This window comes from Acromyrmex echinatior, chromosome 2 (genome assembly GCF_024713525.1).
Source record: "Acromyrmex echinatior isolate Ae372 chromosome 2, ASM2471352v2, whole genome shotgun sequence".
Classification (NCBI taxonomy): domain Eukaryota; kingdom Metazoa; phylum Arthropoda; class Insecta; order Hymenoptera; family Formicidae; genus Acromyrmex; species Acromyrmex echinatior.
The window spans coordinates 17,727,227-17,745,019 of NC_141853.1; the positions used below are offsets into that span (position 1 = coordinate 17,727,227).

Sequence of the window (17,793 nt, forward strand, 5' to 3'; positions counted from 1 at the left end):
AACGCTCCTACAGATCCGCTTTGGTCCCTTGGCTATGACGGTTGTGAATGTTTTCCAGCCATCGCGAGATAGAATTTATGTCAATTCCACAGAGAGAGAGAGAGAGAGAAAGAAAGAGAATTTCTATTCTTGAGCTTAATATATCAACAAAGTTTAACATTCTGGCAATGTCGTCTGTAAATTACTATATTGACTGTATTTATAGTTAATGTCTATGAAAAGACGGAAACGCGGCGGTTCTCGAAATTTGGATCATATCTTATTTTCAGATCTATCTTTACTATCTTGATAAAATTAAATCTTTAATTAAATTTCCGTTTAAATAAAATTTCGCGCGACATTAATTCTTGCTAACAATAAGTAAAAAACTTGCTAGACATTTATCGTGAGATTCTATCTTTTCCGAAATATTCTCTCTGCAAAGATAACAGTCGGTATTCATATTGGTGATACATTCGGAGAACAACGAGCCAATCTGTACATCGGCAGACGCTACAAAAGCATATTAGATACTTCGAATATTGATTGTGCCTGCCGTATGAAGTTGTGATCCATCGCAAGAGAAAGAGAGAGAGAGAAAGAGAGAAGGGCAAGAGATTCACGACGGTGGATTTCCGCGAGTTGCAATACACTTAGCTCGATATATATTTGCATACACGCACGCATGTTCCTATTCCGTGCAAGAAGGACGCGGGGCGCCGCTTTCGGGGCGATGGGGGATGCGCGCGATGGCGCGCACACGCTCGTTAATATTCATACGAGCCATGAAGCACGGCGCGGCACACTCTCTCGCGAAACGTATAAAGTATCGGTAAATAAATCATAATGCGTTATTGCGTATTTGAATATGTTTGATGCTGAGGCATCGGGGACCGGGTGGGACGTCTGTGGTCTCGCGACTCCGAGGTAGCGAATGAAATTTCAGGAGGGGGACGCGTTCTGGGGATGGTAGTCGTTGGCGCCCGTTGAATGCCGGTAGAAGCTCACTATGAGAGACTACGAGACTGGAAATATTAGTTAGGAAGCTGGGAATGTGCCGCAGTTGCTCATGTAGTTTACTTTGTAATATCGAAGCGTTTGAGATTATTTTAACGAAAAATTTTATCGTTTTAAGTTAGTGTGACCTGATTAGCACGCTTATACTTGCAATATTTGAAAATATTTGATTGATTTCGTAATTAAATTTTTTATTTTAATTGTTAACAGAATTATATTTTGTAGAGATAAAGTTTAATTTAAAAAAATTAATTTTTTTTTCCTAGTTATTTTCTTTTCTTGTGCTCTTATCTTTTACAAAACGATTATTTCTCTTGAGAACCCTCGTATCGGTAAAGAAGACGATGGTGGATTATCGATTACTCACAATGATTCATTGCGACCCTCTAACGCAATATCGACGGGGGTGGCGGGGAGTGGCGTTCGCCATTGTGAAACGAAAGTAACATCATACAGATCGTTCCCGCAATCGTGGTCGGGGCGCGGTTGATATCGATGTTTTTAAAATACATATCTGCATATACGTGAAAATCTACGCTCTCCCTTTGACTGTCATCTTCTCGTTGCAAGGATAAGGGCACCATATTTAATGAGTTGGGGAGAGTTGGTCCACGACGGGGATAGATTCCACACCCTCTACGAAGGGCTCCACCGTACTCGGGGGACACTTGTAACCTCACCTCGCTGTCACCGTCTCTCTTGCTCCTTCCTCGATTTCGTTGATCATAACACTGTCTGATTTATCGGTATTCCTTGAGCGGTAACGAGCTGCCCATGCTGTGCCGAATCCAACTGAAAAGGGTCGCGTACACGTGCGACTTTGTCAGGGTACACGTGGAGTGTACGTTACGGAATGGAAATATCGCGTTATCGTCTCTTTTTGCTTTCGCATTTATGCAAAATAAGCATAAATTGTGCCGCATTGTTTAAAATTATTCTGCCTTCATCGCATTCGAATTTTATATCAACAGAGACAGGTCGAATAAATTTCGAAGCATCCTTTTTCACGACAGATTTGTGCTTTTGATTCAACTTCTATTCATGGAAATCATAACGCTTCCAATCCTTTAATCTTTATCTACGAGTAATAAAAGTTTAAATAATTCACAAGTACTGCAGGTTGCAAATAACTTTGACTTCCTCGGCTCTCATCGTGAAGTACGATTATCGTTCACCTTCAATGCGGAAAGGCGAGCTCTCCAGGTACGCCCAAGCTTCAGACTTCGAAGTTTTGTGGCCGCGCGATATACTGACGTTAGTTTGCGTATAATAAGGTGTCGTCTTATCTAATGGGGTTTGTAACGTGGGCCTGGAAGAGTGTATCGTCGTGTATAACGGTAATTACGCGTTATTAACAAGCCTCGGGGGTGCTAAGGGGTGGTGATGGTTGCCTCTTGTCTAATTAACTGAGTTTACCGCGACACCTGCCCCCATATCACGGCATCTTCTACACTTCAACCAGTAACTCAAGATTTACGCCAAAGAACCGCGAGCGGATGGCAAGGACTCTCATCCTTATTGTTGTTCTAAGTCTCTGCCGCGTAACTAACATAACCAATAAGGCTAATTGTTTCTCCTATGGAGACGTACTGATTATAAAATAAGTTACTTATTAATATTATGTAAGGAAAACGATTTGTTTAACTTAGGAATAGTCTTTTAGAGGTTTTTATACATCTCTCGGTGACGAAAAAATGTGAATTATAAAATAAATATTATTTAATATATATATATTTTTTAATAACTATTTTTTATAAACTTTTAAATATTCAATTCCATTGAAAACCCGCAATAAAAAAGCGTTTTATTAACTAATAATTTCATTTCTTAGATGTACTGTTATAGTGAATTCATTCGTTTGTATACTTACATTGTATTTGTAATATTTGTTTGGTTTTCTCTTTTAGAAAAATAAGTAAATCCATATTCGTAATATTCTCAAATACTAATAAATTAGACAGCAATTAATAATATACAATATGTTGTAGATTATTAATTAATAATAATGGTTTTTAAATGAGTTGTAAAATATTCTATGATCGTTCATTTAAACAAAATAAGATAATAATACTACTTCTGAGTTAAATAATTTATAATTCTTACGTAATGTAACGCATCGAAATTATTTTATTATTAAATTTTATTATTAAATTGTAGTTTTTTAGTATCTGATTCATTATTTTCACTATACATATGTTACTTCGTTAATAAACTGTATGAAAGATATTTTATACTGGGTATCCTTTAGCTTCATATCAAAGAACGAAATATTACATATTCGTTAGATTCGCCTATCGCTGATGGCACGCTACTAATTTGCACGCAATGCGCAGCATTTGCACATCCTCTCTTGATGCAGTAGTGCCCCGCGCATAATAACGTCATTTAGTCGTCAGTGCTCACTTAATTACCGGAATCCATGAGGATCCGTCCTCGCGCTCGTACCCTCAGAACGTACGGCCCGAAGCGTTAACTTTCAAGGATCTTCTTTCATAATTTACGTCATAATCATCTGGAACACAGAAGTGCGCCGGAGACACGAGCCGCACACCCGCACTCGTCGTTCCTGTCAGCGCGCCATTCTTTTGCGGAACACTGCAACAAAGTGAGCCGCGCGTGCGAAGGCGCAGGTCACGTTCATAAAGGTGAAGTGCATTTGGCGGTAATGTGTCGTGTATCGTACTGTATGCGGTGCTTTCAATCCCGTTGGAAAACACCGGCTCATGTAACCTCGAGGAACGTTCCGCGATACTCTCGACGGCCGCCGTCTGACGTTGGAACGTTAAACGTTATATATCGCGCGTTCACCACTATTCTCCCTTTGCAACTGCGCTCTTTTTCGAGCGACCTTACACGTCGTTCGCTGCGTATCACTTTGCGTTTTTGCATTACGATTAAAACGTCCTTAGATCATACGCGCCCGTGCATGAACATTGTAAGAGAAGATACATAGCGGAAATACAGTAACGTAATTATAATAGAAGAGGAATTTTAAAGTCTATTCGTCTTTTATATTTAAAACCCGTAAAAACATGAAACATATGTAAAATACTTTTTAATCTTTACGATGAGAAAGCCATTATAGTGGTATTGAAACAGTCACATTTTGAGAAATATACGTATAATGAAATAGTGAATTATAATATATCTTGTTCAAGAAAAACACTAAGGTTTTTAAAAATAGATTCTCTCTTCTCTAAAAGTTAATTAAGAAACAATTATATTTAAAGCATTTTGCACACGTTATTTTAAAATATTTATGTCGCAGATGTATAAGAATTGTATTGTTTTACTTATAACAAAGCATTCGTCAGTCTGATTAACTTCACCATTGCTGCATCGTGAGAAATGGAAACGAACAGGGGTGATGAACGATAGTCGCGGTAAGAGCGACATATCGATATGATGCTTTTATTGCCGTTCTCGTCGATGCTTCCGCGTTGTATTAGAATTCAAATGGATCTCATTGCGAGAACAATGATAAAACTAACAAAGACAATGCTGTGATGCCGCTTGGCGTTGCGAAGGCTCGTTTCGAAAGTTGGAATTGAGAAGTAGTTTCGGAACGCGAACCTAACATACTATATTGGGATATTTTTTCCGAGTTTAAGCAATTATCATTACTTCTACTTGAAGATTTTTTATTTATGTGTTCAGATCTTTTTTTAGTTAATCATATAGCCTCTCTTATTATTGTCTGTCAGAGCATTACATTTTTCTTAAATTTTTCTGTTGATTTATGAGTTTTGTTGTTAATTGATGAAATAAATGTAATGATCTATATATAATAGTACATAAAATTTAATGAAAAAATATACGGCGACAAAAGGTTTTTGTTAAAAAATATGTAATAGTGACTCACAAAATAATCACACAGACTGCACAATAATTATATCTACAACTAACTAATTTGAATAAAAAAAACAATCGAAAATGATATCTTTTAATATCAACAATGGTACCATTTGACCATTTGCAAAATCGTTCTTTCCATGTCAGTTTCATGAATCACTGTATATTTACTTTTAAGTGAGTTATTTGAAATTGAACGTGTTTAGTTTAAATAAATGTGCTCGTATTTTTTTATGGAACGGCCGGTTCCGCAATTCCATGAATTCGAAATAACTTCACGCGGCTATTTCACGAAGACACTTACGGCAGGGCGATATTTTCTAAAAGAGCAGAGCACTGCGCATCCGTAGGTAATTCGTGGATATCCTGTGCCGTATTTAAGGCAGACAAACTCGTTCCGCAGCCGACTCTTGCATTTTCAAAACTAACGATAATATTCGCTCGCGCCGAAATTCATTCATCTCTAGATATGATGTGTGTGCGGGCACTATTACATATAAAACGCGCGTTGTGAAACGAATGCGAGTTACTAGTACCCCGGATACCAAGCCTCGGACATACACACGTCCTCTAGTCGCATTCTCCTCCCCCTCGCGACCCTTATCCTCGACAGAAGTGTACGAAGGCATTTAGACCTTTCCCCGACTCATCAGCTTTGTGCTTTTGCCGGCAGCCTCCGCGGTGCGCGCCACGGGGTAATAACGCAGCTTTTGCGTTACCTCAAAAACACGAATTTTCACTTCAACTTTCCGTTAACTGCCCTCTCGCGCACCTAAGTACAAAGTTAATTTTTTAATTATCCCTACGGTGTCTGGCATCGCGCATTGTGTCGACCTCGAGGACACCACCACTGTCGTTGCCGCCATCGTGTCATCACCACCTGCGACAAGGCCGTCACTTCGCGTCTTCGCGCGCAATTGGGAAGTTGCCTGCGGCAAGTATATCCGACCGGACTGCGGGCTTGGTAGCCGCGGGGAGGGGGGGGGGGTTGGTTACAGCGATTATCGTTTCGGTAACTCCGCGCTAATGCCGCGTCGTAAATGCCACCGTATTTACCTTTCCACGTGAGCGAGCGAGTTGTGTAGGCTTCACTTAAAAGGGAAGTTTCTTGAAACGTTTCATTAAGCTTACCACGAAAGTTTCGCGCGAACGAGTAAATTCTGGACGGCAACGGTAAGAATAAAAATCTAACAAATCTGCTGAGTGCGGAATGACGCGGAGACAGAGGAAATTGCAATCGAAAGAACGAATGATTTTAATGAATACAATGGTGACTCGATGACTCGATATTACCGATTATTCTAGATGTTAATTATTTTTTTTTTATGGTTCATTTATTTTAAAATAAAATAATACTACGATATTATGTAACAATAATAAATATTAATAAATGATATTCTATAGTTTAAGATATATTATTATACTGTGTTCCAAGTTATTAATTTTCCGAATTAATAATGCAATGCTTGAACATAGAATTGTAGCGAAAGAAATGTATAATTACTTTGAAAAGAGAGAACCGTAATGCATCAAGAAGGCAACATTGTATAAAGCCTTGATACAACTTCAGCTAGCACGCAGGTGACGCATAACGTTTTGTTAGTACAGCGTTGGTTCGTGTAGGCTGTCGGCGTTACGTCGGCGATACTGTAACAAGAGACGATTTTGTAACCAAGAGACGTAGAGGAGGGACCTCGGGAAACGTTGACGCAGGTATAAGGCCGTTTCGTCAGTCTCATTGTCACGGTTGTCGCAGAATGAGAACGTACGGCCGGGTCGTATTTTAATTCCGCGGACAAACCACCCCCGCGGTCGCCTGGTCCAGACCCACCCCTTTCTTCTTCGCGTTTCCTCCGAGCCCCTGCCGGCGATGGTTGCCGGTGTGTTTCTACTACGTCGCCACCGCGACGAGCTGCTCACGCCGGGGTCGCGTTGACATTACGGCGCATAATATTTAATAATTATTTTCATTAAAGTCATAATAAAGTTTAGGATACTTTATTAATTTATAGGCCAGGGAACACGTTTAAAGGGTTCGTGGCATTTCTCGCCGTCTCGCGGCCATTCGTATCAATTATTGTCCTTCACGCGGCGAGATTAAGGAACCGCCCCTGAACGTAGTCTCGGTGAAAACTTCTTCGGCAATCTTTATCGGTCGCTTCGCAGCGTGCTGACTCTTAATGAAGAAAGTAAAGTTGTGTCATGAGCAAGAGATATGTATAAATGCTACAGTTTCGTAGATTGTAACGATGTTATATATCAGTGTATATGATATATTGGTGTATTCTATAAAAAAATACTAGTTTCACAATTAAGTGTCTAAATATAAACTATTAATGTCGTAAAACCGCAATTGTGTGCGTGGAACCACAATTTTTAACACTCAATGTAAAAATTTGAAGAAACCACCAATATAACACTGTTCAGACAATTTCGTGATTATATATCTTACGGAATTCGCTTCGGAATTTTGACTTCAATGCGATGATGTGGCTTATCGTGATTTAGACGAGAGAATCGTCTTGAAGATGAACGCACCCTCGATATTAGCGAAGGGTTGTTCGTTATCCGACTCTCCAGGGCTTGTTTATAGCGCGGTGACGTTAGAAGAGGGAAGGTGGCTCGCATAGGGGTCGGACATTTGCCGACGAAACACGTGGATTGGCTTTCATTAATCCGCTAACCCTATCCGCCTCTGACTTCTCGCACCCGCGCACCTACATCCGCGTATGTATTATAAATCGTAACGCATTCAGGACCATCGCCGAATATCTACGGAGCCGCAGATTCTCCGCGCGGCGGACGGACTCCGGACTTGAATATTTTAGAACGGAGGCACATTAACGCTCTACCCTTCTTACGCTACATATTAACCTCAACAACCGTTTCCACTACCGTTGTCGACTCGCACCAACACTGGTTGTTGCTATTAGTTCACCACGGACGATAAATCGACTGATTTTCGGTTATCCAATGTTCGCTATTCTATTTTCACATCACTCAGATATATATTTCTGTAGTTTTAAATTAAAGTAAGCTAAGTAAGGATTTGTAATGTCTCACAGCGTGAAATGAAAATTTTGTAATTATTTAGACGCTACTATTGTTATTAAATTATTAAATCACGCTTTATTAGATTATTGTACATATCAGATTCGTTATTTAATATCTTTAAAATTATTTTATCTCGCTTGTTGCATTAATGTATATTTATAATTATTTATATATATATATTAGCTGTTCAATTAATATACAATTATGTTTTTTCTTATTTTACGTATTTATTTCTATTATAACGTAAATCAGAAATATATGCGAAGCAGTACGTGTTTCGTGTGCATCGAACGTAAAGTCTACCGATCGTTGTTACGAATTAACGATCCTCTGCGAACGGGGAAGTCTCTTTGCGCATAGGGGTATGAGGGTGCTCGAGAAATATCATCGAATAATGAATATTCATGCCGATGAGTCGCGGGACCAAAGCGAGAGATAGGGGGGCGTGGAAGAGGTGGCCGGGTTGTAAAGTTGCCCCGTGGAGAATCGCGCATCGGCCGCCATATTTTGCACGATGTATTCCGACTGGCAGCACCCTCCACGGGGTAGATCTAAATGCCGTGCCCTCTTTACACCCCCTTCGCTCCTAAATCCGCGCGAAAGCTCGCGATCGACGAAACGACCCGCGCCAACTTTCGAAGTATCAACCGAATTCACTTTGCCTGCAACGCGCGATGTAGCCAGAATTAATTATAATGAAGCCTTTACTTTAATTCCATAATTAATTCTAACTCGCGTCAGTGCGATACTCATTATAAATTTAATATGATTCCCGCTTGTTGTTCCTTTAGAATCCTCAAATTAAGCTTTATAGGAAGAATCAACTTTGAAGTGACGCGTGTTTAATAAATAATAAATAATTTACAATAACATTTCTACATCCCGTAAGAGCAAGTACAATTTTGATTATTAATATTAAGAAATATACTTTTTTTCCTTTTCCTTCGTTTGTTAGTTAGATAATTTCCAAAAAAGCAAAGGTATCCTGTCGATGATCTCGCAAGAATCCTGCAGGACAAGCATCCTCCTTCGAGAGAAAAAAGAATTCTTTTCTGCGTGTATTTCCCTTTTGCTTTTACGTTCACGATTGCGATAAAACTCGAACAAAACTCAAGATTTTATAGGCTAATACTATGAACAGCGGGTGAGTAGGTGGTTGGGCTAGCTTTCACCCCCGTCGTGGATCCGTGATTTTATATAGAAGTATGTTTTATGTATGTGCGTCAAGTATACGCGGCCGGTTTCTCTCTCTCTCTCTCTCTCTCTCCCTCTCTCTTCCTCTCTCAATTCCGTCGTATAAAAGGGTTTTGGATTTTATTCTCGCGGCTTCGATGCCGAGAAAATCGAGGAGCGAAACGTTCTACGAAACTGTTCTCGTCGCTTCCGGAATTTAAATTTCATACGTATGTGTCCGTGATATCAGCATGCAAGCGTGACTTCCGTTCTCGTCCTTCGTCTCTGATTGATCCATCTTACGCGCTGGCATTTGCCGAGGTACGAAAATACGTCCAAGGAGTAACGTTAAAGAATTTTGTCATATAGTCATATTATTGTAATACGGTACTTTATATCTGAATTTCGATCGTTTCTGTATTATGCTGGAATAATTTATTGTTCATTTTGCATTTAGTTACCTCTTGGACGAAATTCTACACTCCGGCGAGAGTAAGACAAATGTAAAGTGCTCTTTGAAAAGCGGATTCTCGATTCTCATTGACGTAGCTCGATATCGAGGAAAATTTCTATGGTTTCAATGGAAGATGTACGGGGAGGGACGGAAATAGGGTGATGGTGAAGGACTGTCCGGGGATGCCGCGGAACCGGACACGCGGATGGCGCCGTTATCCCCGGCGAGAATTTCAGAAAATATTCCAAGGCAAAAAGTATAGAGCGAGGCGTTTTAATTATCATTAACAAGGCCGGCGTATAACTCAGAATTACGCGTTTATACGTAATAATACGTAGGTAGGTAGTGCCGTACGTGCCAGTACCGGCCGCGCATTTATACATATCCACGTATGTAGACGCGTGTACACATACGCGTTTATATTCCGCACGGAAATGGCGCGCGGGCACGTACGTGTACGTACGTACGTAGAGTAACGTACGTGTACGTACGTACGTACGTAGATACGGACAGTCGAGCGGCACGGACGGACGAACGGACTGGACGGACAGAGAGACAGACGGACGGACAGCAGATCTGCAACGCGCTGACTCCGGTGCTAAATGAGATGCGTTACGGAGGGAGGGAGACGGTCAGCGGATGGTCAGCGGGCAGAGGGAACGATGGACCACAGGGTGGTGCCGGCGATGGTGGGGTTTGGAGGGTGGTCAGCCGTCGGGGCGAATTCCCACCTTACCAATCCTATTATTAACAATTAGCTCTAAACTACTCTTTGCATATAAAATCATCCCGCACACCTCGTAACGGCGGAATGGAAATATACATACTGCATGGTCGTCCGTCGGCTCGGCCGTGGAAAATATGCCGCGGCACGACGCGGTGCCGCGCATATCGGCGCACTCGTGGAATATCGCGAGCGCGAAGTTGCATTTGCAAATTTCAGCGAATAACGATCGACATCTTGAGTTCATCTGAGTTCATTGTCGTGACAGGTTCATGTGGCATGATCGAGTGTATATAAGTTACGGGGATGGGGGGGGGGGATAGGAATCTATCTTTATATTTATCAATTAAACTTTGTCGATAATCTTCCTTATGTAAATTGACGAAGTTCTATTTATATCAGAATTATTTTTAAGATGTGTATTTAGCACCTTTTCTGCTAATTGAAAAAACGAAGAGGAAAAAACTGAATTCGTATTCATGTGATATTCATATATCATACACGATAACTTGCGTTTTTAAATTTTTCTTGCCATAGCAAATGCATTTAATTGTGCATTTAGAGTATTTGCATGTTCAATACATCTTTACTATGAAACTTTTCGACCCAAGACGTAATTATAAAATCTCTAAATATACATACAGTCGACGTTACCAAGTAGGCGACATAAAAGGGCAATTCAAGAGGGCCGCGAAGCCATGAGGGGTTGAAGGCGGGACAAAAGTAATGCAATGCCGGAATATGTCACGAATTAAGCGGGGAGAAACCGGGAATGCTCTCCGTCGTCGTCTTCGTCGTTGTCTTCGTCTTCGTCGTCTTCGTAGTCGTCGCAGTCGTCGTCGCTTTTATTAGAATTATCTTTGTCACTTTCCCAAGTTTATATTTACTCCTCCTGCGAACCTCTTAAAGTCGTACCACCCCCCGCGGCATCCACCTTCCGCCACTTCCTTCGAAGCTAACCCCTCCTCCAACAATCTTCCTATACTCCTGTATCATCTCCGTCATCCCTTCTCTTCCTCCCTGTACCCCTTCGCTCGCATCCTCTTCTCGACACGGCGAGCAACCCCTGCGTGTTAGCGAGAATACAGCGCGAAGCAGCAGCCACTCGCTTATTATCTTTACGACTGGGAAGATGGAATTAAACTGAGTGTGCAGCCGAAATGTAATAATATTCATTACTATGCTAATGTCCGCACGGGCCCGCGGGGTTATGGGCTCCGAAAACTTGCCTCGTATTTTTGTTATCTGCCACCAACCGACCGGGGAGGCCTAATTCCCATAGAGTCGGCGATCAACATGGCACTGTGATTCCGCTGGAGATTACGGATTCGTTGTATCTTGATAATGCGACAAGAATTATTGTGCTAAATTGTTTCTAAACAGATTATATCTTTTCTGTTATTAACAATACATAAAACATAAAATTGCAGGAAAAGATGTCAAGATTAAAAAAGTTGACAATATACAATATATAAAAAAATGGTTTGTTAATTGACATTTTTTAATATTTAAAAAATTTGAAATATTACATATCACAGAAACAATTAAAAATTATAAAGTAAATTTCTTTGACACGGAGCTGCTATATTTTTTTATCATTCAATAAGTATTTTCTGTAGATTTCGAGAAAATGTACGTGTACAATGTCGTGTGCAGCAAAAGTTCGGACGAAGACGCTCGTCATATTTTCCATACAGCAGTTTCCGTGAATCGCGATGTTTCCGTGTCCAAGGACTTCCCGAGTTTCTAACTAGGATGGCAAGCGGCACCGAAACGCGCAACAGAAATCACGGGGACTTCCCAGCATCGTACCCCAGTCGCGCCGCTCGCAGTGGCTTATCTGGGTCGTCAAAATTATAAGCTTTCGGGTAGAAACTCGCCGGGACCAACGGTGAGCAGTAAATTCGCTGTCCCTATCGGGGGTGAGCTTCCTTGGCGTCGACTGTAACGCAGAGACCGAAACTTGTGGCCTTAAATATCAGCTCTGCCTGTCCAAAGCGTGGACGAGATAAAAAACAAGCGCAAGCTGGTCAATAATTTTTAGTAAGATAGCGTCACATTGTTGAACTTATTTTATTTTCGAGTTTTGTGAACAATATATCATTAATCCCACGTGACCGTTTTTGTTCTTTAATGCATACATGTTTTAAATATCCAAATGAAATCGTGCATTAATTCTTCTGTAAATTGCTAAACTATTCGATATATTGTGCAACTTCAAATGTTATATAAAATATAGCGTTGCTTCTGGGCTTAACGTGTGTCTAAAATTTTACCGTTACTCATGATGTACGATACAAGCTGAATCGCTAGGAGAAGTATTTAATCAAGCGATCACTTTGGCCGGGTTTAAATAAACCAACGTTGAACGATGGGGTCGCAGATTACAGCGTGAGGAGAGAAGTGATAAGACGACACGGTGGCTCGGTGGCGAGAAGGGTGTGGCGAAGACAAGACGAGTCTAAGAAGGGTTAAATTACTCACCTCTTCGTTATAACTACAACGCGTTCCATCCCCTCCTTTCTCGTCGTAAACTTCTACTATCTGCGACCCTCGAATGTCTTTGGTACGATCGTGGGGTGACCGAAAACCTAAATAGGAGCCGTAAGTGATATCTATTAATAAGCTGGATCGCTATTAATAAGCTATTCATAGCGCTTTCTCTTCCTGGATTTCTTAGTAGACATAGATATGAAAATAATATTACGATATTATTTTATTCTGTGATCCCAAAACAAAATGGCTTGACACAATGATATATAAATTTATATTTAATGTGAAGAAAATTAAATTAATTTCGTTTTTGTCAGTTATACTTGCATGCTATCATCAGTGGCATGTTTTTTATTAGCTGTTACTGTTAGTCAATTAATTTTGATACGAGGAATGCAGATAGATTAAACGCCAACTCATTAAATTTCTCGCAGGAGATATTGATAAAACAAAACAACGAACTTCATGAAGATACTGATATGCCTTCCGCCGTAGTATCGTTATGTCTGAAAGCATTTCACTTCATTCTCAGTTTTTCCGTCACGAACCGAATTTCATGCAGCGCTCACGTACCGTGCCGTCATTCAAATTAATTGCGCTTACTTTGAGCGCGATTCGTCGGGATCTCTTCAGTGGCAGTTTCGGTTTCAAAGCGCCGCGCGGATGAGTACGAATGTCAGGGAAAGTACGCGTGTACCAAGGCTGTACGTGTGCCGGTGGGTGAACGAGGGGGGGTAGATGGAGGCGGGATGGGGGAGGCAGGAGGCTCTCTCGTGTACACCCGACTCCACCTTATTACAATTAGCTTCCTTATATATCTAATTAGCAAGATTCTTGGCGCACGGGGTTTCAGTGCGAAGTGAAAGACGGCAGTTGCCACCAGAGCTCTTCGCTCCTGTCTAATATAACTCTGCCATGCTCTAGTCTGTGAGACGTAATATCTCGCGTAGGTGTGCGATCGTCTACGCGCGTAGATGGTTTACGCCAAGTTTTGGGACCAATTATCATAACCTGACGTGTTGCACGCTTATAAAAGATCGCGTATTGAGAGCGAGGTCCCGTTTAGGTCGAGTTTAAAATTTTAAGAACAAGAGATCGAAAAATTGACGCAAGGCTTCTGTAGAAATATTTTATCCCACGATTCACTTACTGATCGCAAAAAATTTACGAGTGAATAAAAACTGAAGATCTGGGAAGAATGAGGTATGAATTTTACACCAGAGTTGCAATCCGAGGACAGCAAGAATTTCATTTTAGCTGACTTCACCTTGAGAACCACCCACCGGTTGCAAAATAATTCACAAGTGAGGGTAAACTGACGGAAGATAATTTTTAAACCCTTTCTTGGCCGGCAACCTAGCTCGGGGCGAACATGAATGGACGACCGGCCAGCGGTTGGCTTCAGCTTACTTAATTATCGCACAAAGAAAGAATGGCCCGTGGAAATGTAAAATAAAGGCTGCACCGTGTTTCCCCGGCGCTTTCTCAGCCCCTTACAGACTCCCTGTACCTTTGCTGTTCGTCCATTCCTTTGCCACTAGGGCTCCGTCAGTCTCAAAGGACAAGCGCGATCTCTCGGAGGAACATGAGAAGGAGAGACAGAAGGGCGGAAAGAAGGACGAGGGCGGGAATGGGGTAAGAACGGACCAGTAAAGGAAGGGGTTAACTTTCCACAATTAATAGTGACTAACGTCCATTAAAAACTAATTCCTTTATTTATGGTTCACTTCCCGATTCTCCTGCGACCTTCCTTCTTTCGCTTCTCGATTCTCACTCTTTCTTGACCTCGCCCGCAATCTCGGTGAGGTGTACTTACGCCCCTTTATTTGCTCTTCCCCCAAACGACAACTTGTTACAGGACGAAAGTTGCCGCTTTTTTTTTTCCTTGATATAGCCGGTCTCGAATGACGGATTAAAATTGGGAAAGTTCTTGCTACCGGGTCATATTTTTCTGCGGCTGGGGTCCTCGTTAAAAGTAATTGCGCACCGGTAGCTTTGTCCGCGTTCTTCCGTCGATTCGAGAGGTACGATCGCATTAAATCTCTACGACGATCTAGTGCGGTCAAACTTATCGTAACTGACAATGATTTTATAGTATATATAATAATGTATTTTTTGCATCGTATTAGATTTAAATAACATTATGTTAAATCTATCTTACATTAATATAAAGTTAAGATAGAAGTGGAAATTATATTTAAAAAATATAAGCAATAAGAGATACGTATTATTATAAGGTTATTTTTAATAATAATAATCCGAAAATGATATTGCATCGTACAAGTCGAATAATATCGCTTTTCACTCCGATTATATAATAACTCCATATTGTTCTATCATTTTTTTTCTCAACTCTTCGTCTTTCGACGGCTTTCTTTTAGCGCTGCACAAAAGCTCGTGCGCGTCGACAATACGAAGAACGGAGAAAGATTGATGGCGCAGAGAGGCGGCCAAGTCCGAAGCGCTTTCACGGCGTGAAGCGAGAGCGCGTCGCCGGCGGGTCTGCACATTTTTAATTGTAACTAAAATAATTATACTTTGAGGAGAACCGGCCGCTTTGACACCGCCGTGCGCGGCCAGCAAAGGCAGCGGCGAAATAAAAAGTCCGTCCCCGTTCGTCTCGTACTGCTCGCACGTCTCGACGCGGTCGTTGCGAGGAATATGTAATTTCGCCTCTGCGAAACTGACAGCCCGGAAGGGGCCACACACCGGTGTTGCACCCCTAAATAATAATAAGTACGTCTAGTTACGTCCATCCGCGTCCATCTCCCTCTCCACTCTCGCGCACCCTCTTTCAGCCCATCCCTCCTCCGCCCCGTCTCCTCTTTCGCAGTTTTGGATCGCTGTACGTTAATTTCTGTACGTCAAACGAAGTTGCACCAGTCGCGTGTTTACATGTCGAAAACGAGCGTAATGGGCTGCCGCTGCAACTTAGTCGCGTGATTTCGCGCGGCGCGGTGCGGCACGGTGGCCGGTGACCTTAAGCACCGTTCACAAATGCAGTATGGGGGTGCACCCTTTGCACCACTGCGTCGTGAGAGAGGATAGGGCGCGCGGGGGTAAAAGGGCGAGGCAGCCGGCGGCGCACCCTTTGAAAAAAATTGTTCCGGGCTCGTCACGAAACCGGCTGGAGAGTTTCGGAAAGTATGTTAAACGGATTTCGCGTTCGACGAAAATTAATTATACGGCCAGGCGGTAACCGGCTCGCTCGCTCGCTGGCTCGCTTGGCTCTCTTTCCCGATGTCCCTGTCTTTTTCCATCGTGTTGTCGGACCTTCCTTTCGACGATGAGGCGGCCCACCCCGACGCTTTATCATTCATAAAGTCTCGGATTTCAGAATTCGCGTAACCCAATACGCCCGCGGCTCTTTTCCCGTTTTGCGCGAAATTTCACCGAATTTCTTGCGCCACCCGTCGCCGCCCACTTAAAAAGCTCCGCGTGCACACCGCGAGCTGCCTGCTTGCCTTTTTTTCCTACTTCTCTCTTTCTCTCGTCGAATATATTTTTCCGAGTGGACGCGATGACGAGGAGGAGAGAAAAATGTAGGAAACACGCGCAGAGGGACGAACTGAATCTCCGAGAAAACTCTTAACGCTACCGACGCTCCAACTGAGAGAATCAAGTTTGAGATGCAGCCTGCGGATATTCGAATGTGCATATAAAGAGGAATAAAGCAACGAGTGCGATAGTTCCATATGTATAATGCGAATATACCGGGTGATCGAGTAGGATTTTTAGACAAGATTCAAGTCGTACTAAAAATTTGAACGTATAACTCTTATATATTGAATTCATTTTTTATTTGATCTTATTTGCTTTTATTTTCTTGATATTATCCAGTAATAGCATTGACTATTTTGTTTGCGTTTTCTATTAACATTTTTTTTCTTATCGGATAAATAATTTTAATATAATATGAGTATTTTTCGTCCTCCTGCCATTCTATGTTGTATCATTTTTAGTCACCCGGTAGGTGGTACACCGGAGCTTAATTAAGATATGTATTTATTTTAATTCCTCTCGGGCCGCACAGAGATGGCCGACTGGCCGGGCATAGGATAACACGATTTGCTTAGAGCCGTCGGTGCGCATACATCTCGCACGTGCAGAGAGATTTTCAATTCAGGTATAAGGAAAGAGCCGACGTGCTAGGAACGCGCCAGTATAATATAATAAATAGAGAGAAAGAGAGAGAGAGGGGGGGAGAGAGAGGGAGAGAGCGAGAGAGAGAGGGAGAGAGGTGCCAAGAATATAGTTTTTTGTTTCTTTAACCTGCTCTTTTTCGAGATCGTATACGGCGAGTATTCTTTTGGAAGATGCACCCCTCGCGCGATTCGGCCGACGGTAAAGGGTCCACTTCTTGCAGAATAAAATTAGGAAACTGTATCCTTCAACCCTTTGAGAAGGTGCGTTCATTCTTCTCCGCACTGTTTTTCTTTCTGCCTCGTTATCCCTTTTTACCTTCTGAGAATGAGCTGTCTGAGGGAGTCTTTACTTCTCGTGGCTTTATTCCAAAATGTATTATGCGGATTTCTAATGTTTCCGGAGTTGTAGTAAATGTTGTTTCAGAATATCTACTTACAAATAAGAAATAAGAAAATTCTGAAATATTGAACGTGTTAAAAAATAGCTTTATACAGTAACATTCAATATTTTCTTTCCGAAAGAATCATCATGTGTTCTTGTTTGTTTCAGATTACAGCGTCTGAGATTTGAAGGATCGTAAAGTGGTAAGTCATAATTACGTGGCACTTTTATACTTTGCCAACTTTACCGTGTATTAGACGAGAAAAAGTCGGTTAACCATGTACAAGCAAACTTTGAAGAACGAATGTCACGAGATAGAAGTTAAAAACCGTTGGGTTCGTACGACGCGGAAAGGGCTATACTCCTGAGAGAGATCTCGTAACTCTCGTAGTCCCAATTCGAAATGCGCTCCTCCGGCTCGTAAAAGCTGACATAAAATCGTCGCGTACGGTCGAACGTGGCGGTTCGTTGAACAAAAGACCAAGTGACGTTACCGTAAATGCGAGTTATGAACGTGTTC

The 17,793-nt window shown here is 41.7% G+C and overlaps 1 protein-coding gene across 8 annotated transcripts in view; it reads left to right on the forward strand.

The window, feature by feature from the left end:
- Positions 1 to 17,793, forward strand: part of LOC105143509 (uncharacterized) — a 559,838-nt gene that overhangs the window by 47,236 nt on the left and 494,809 nt on the right. For all 8 annotated transcript variants that reach the window (XR_015544296.1, XR_015544298.1, XR_015544295.1 and 5 more), the window contains one exon: positions 17,442 to 17,476. The gene's annotated coding sequence lies outside the window, so the exon portion shown is untranslated. The remainder of the gene's footprint in view (positions 1 to 17,441; positions 17,477 to 17,793) is intronic.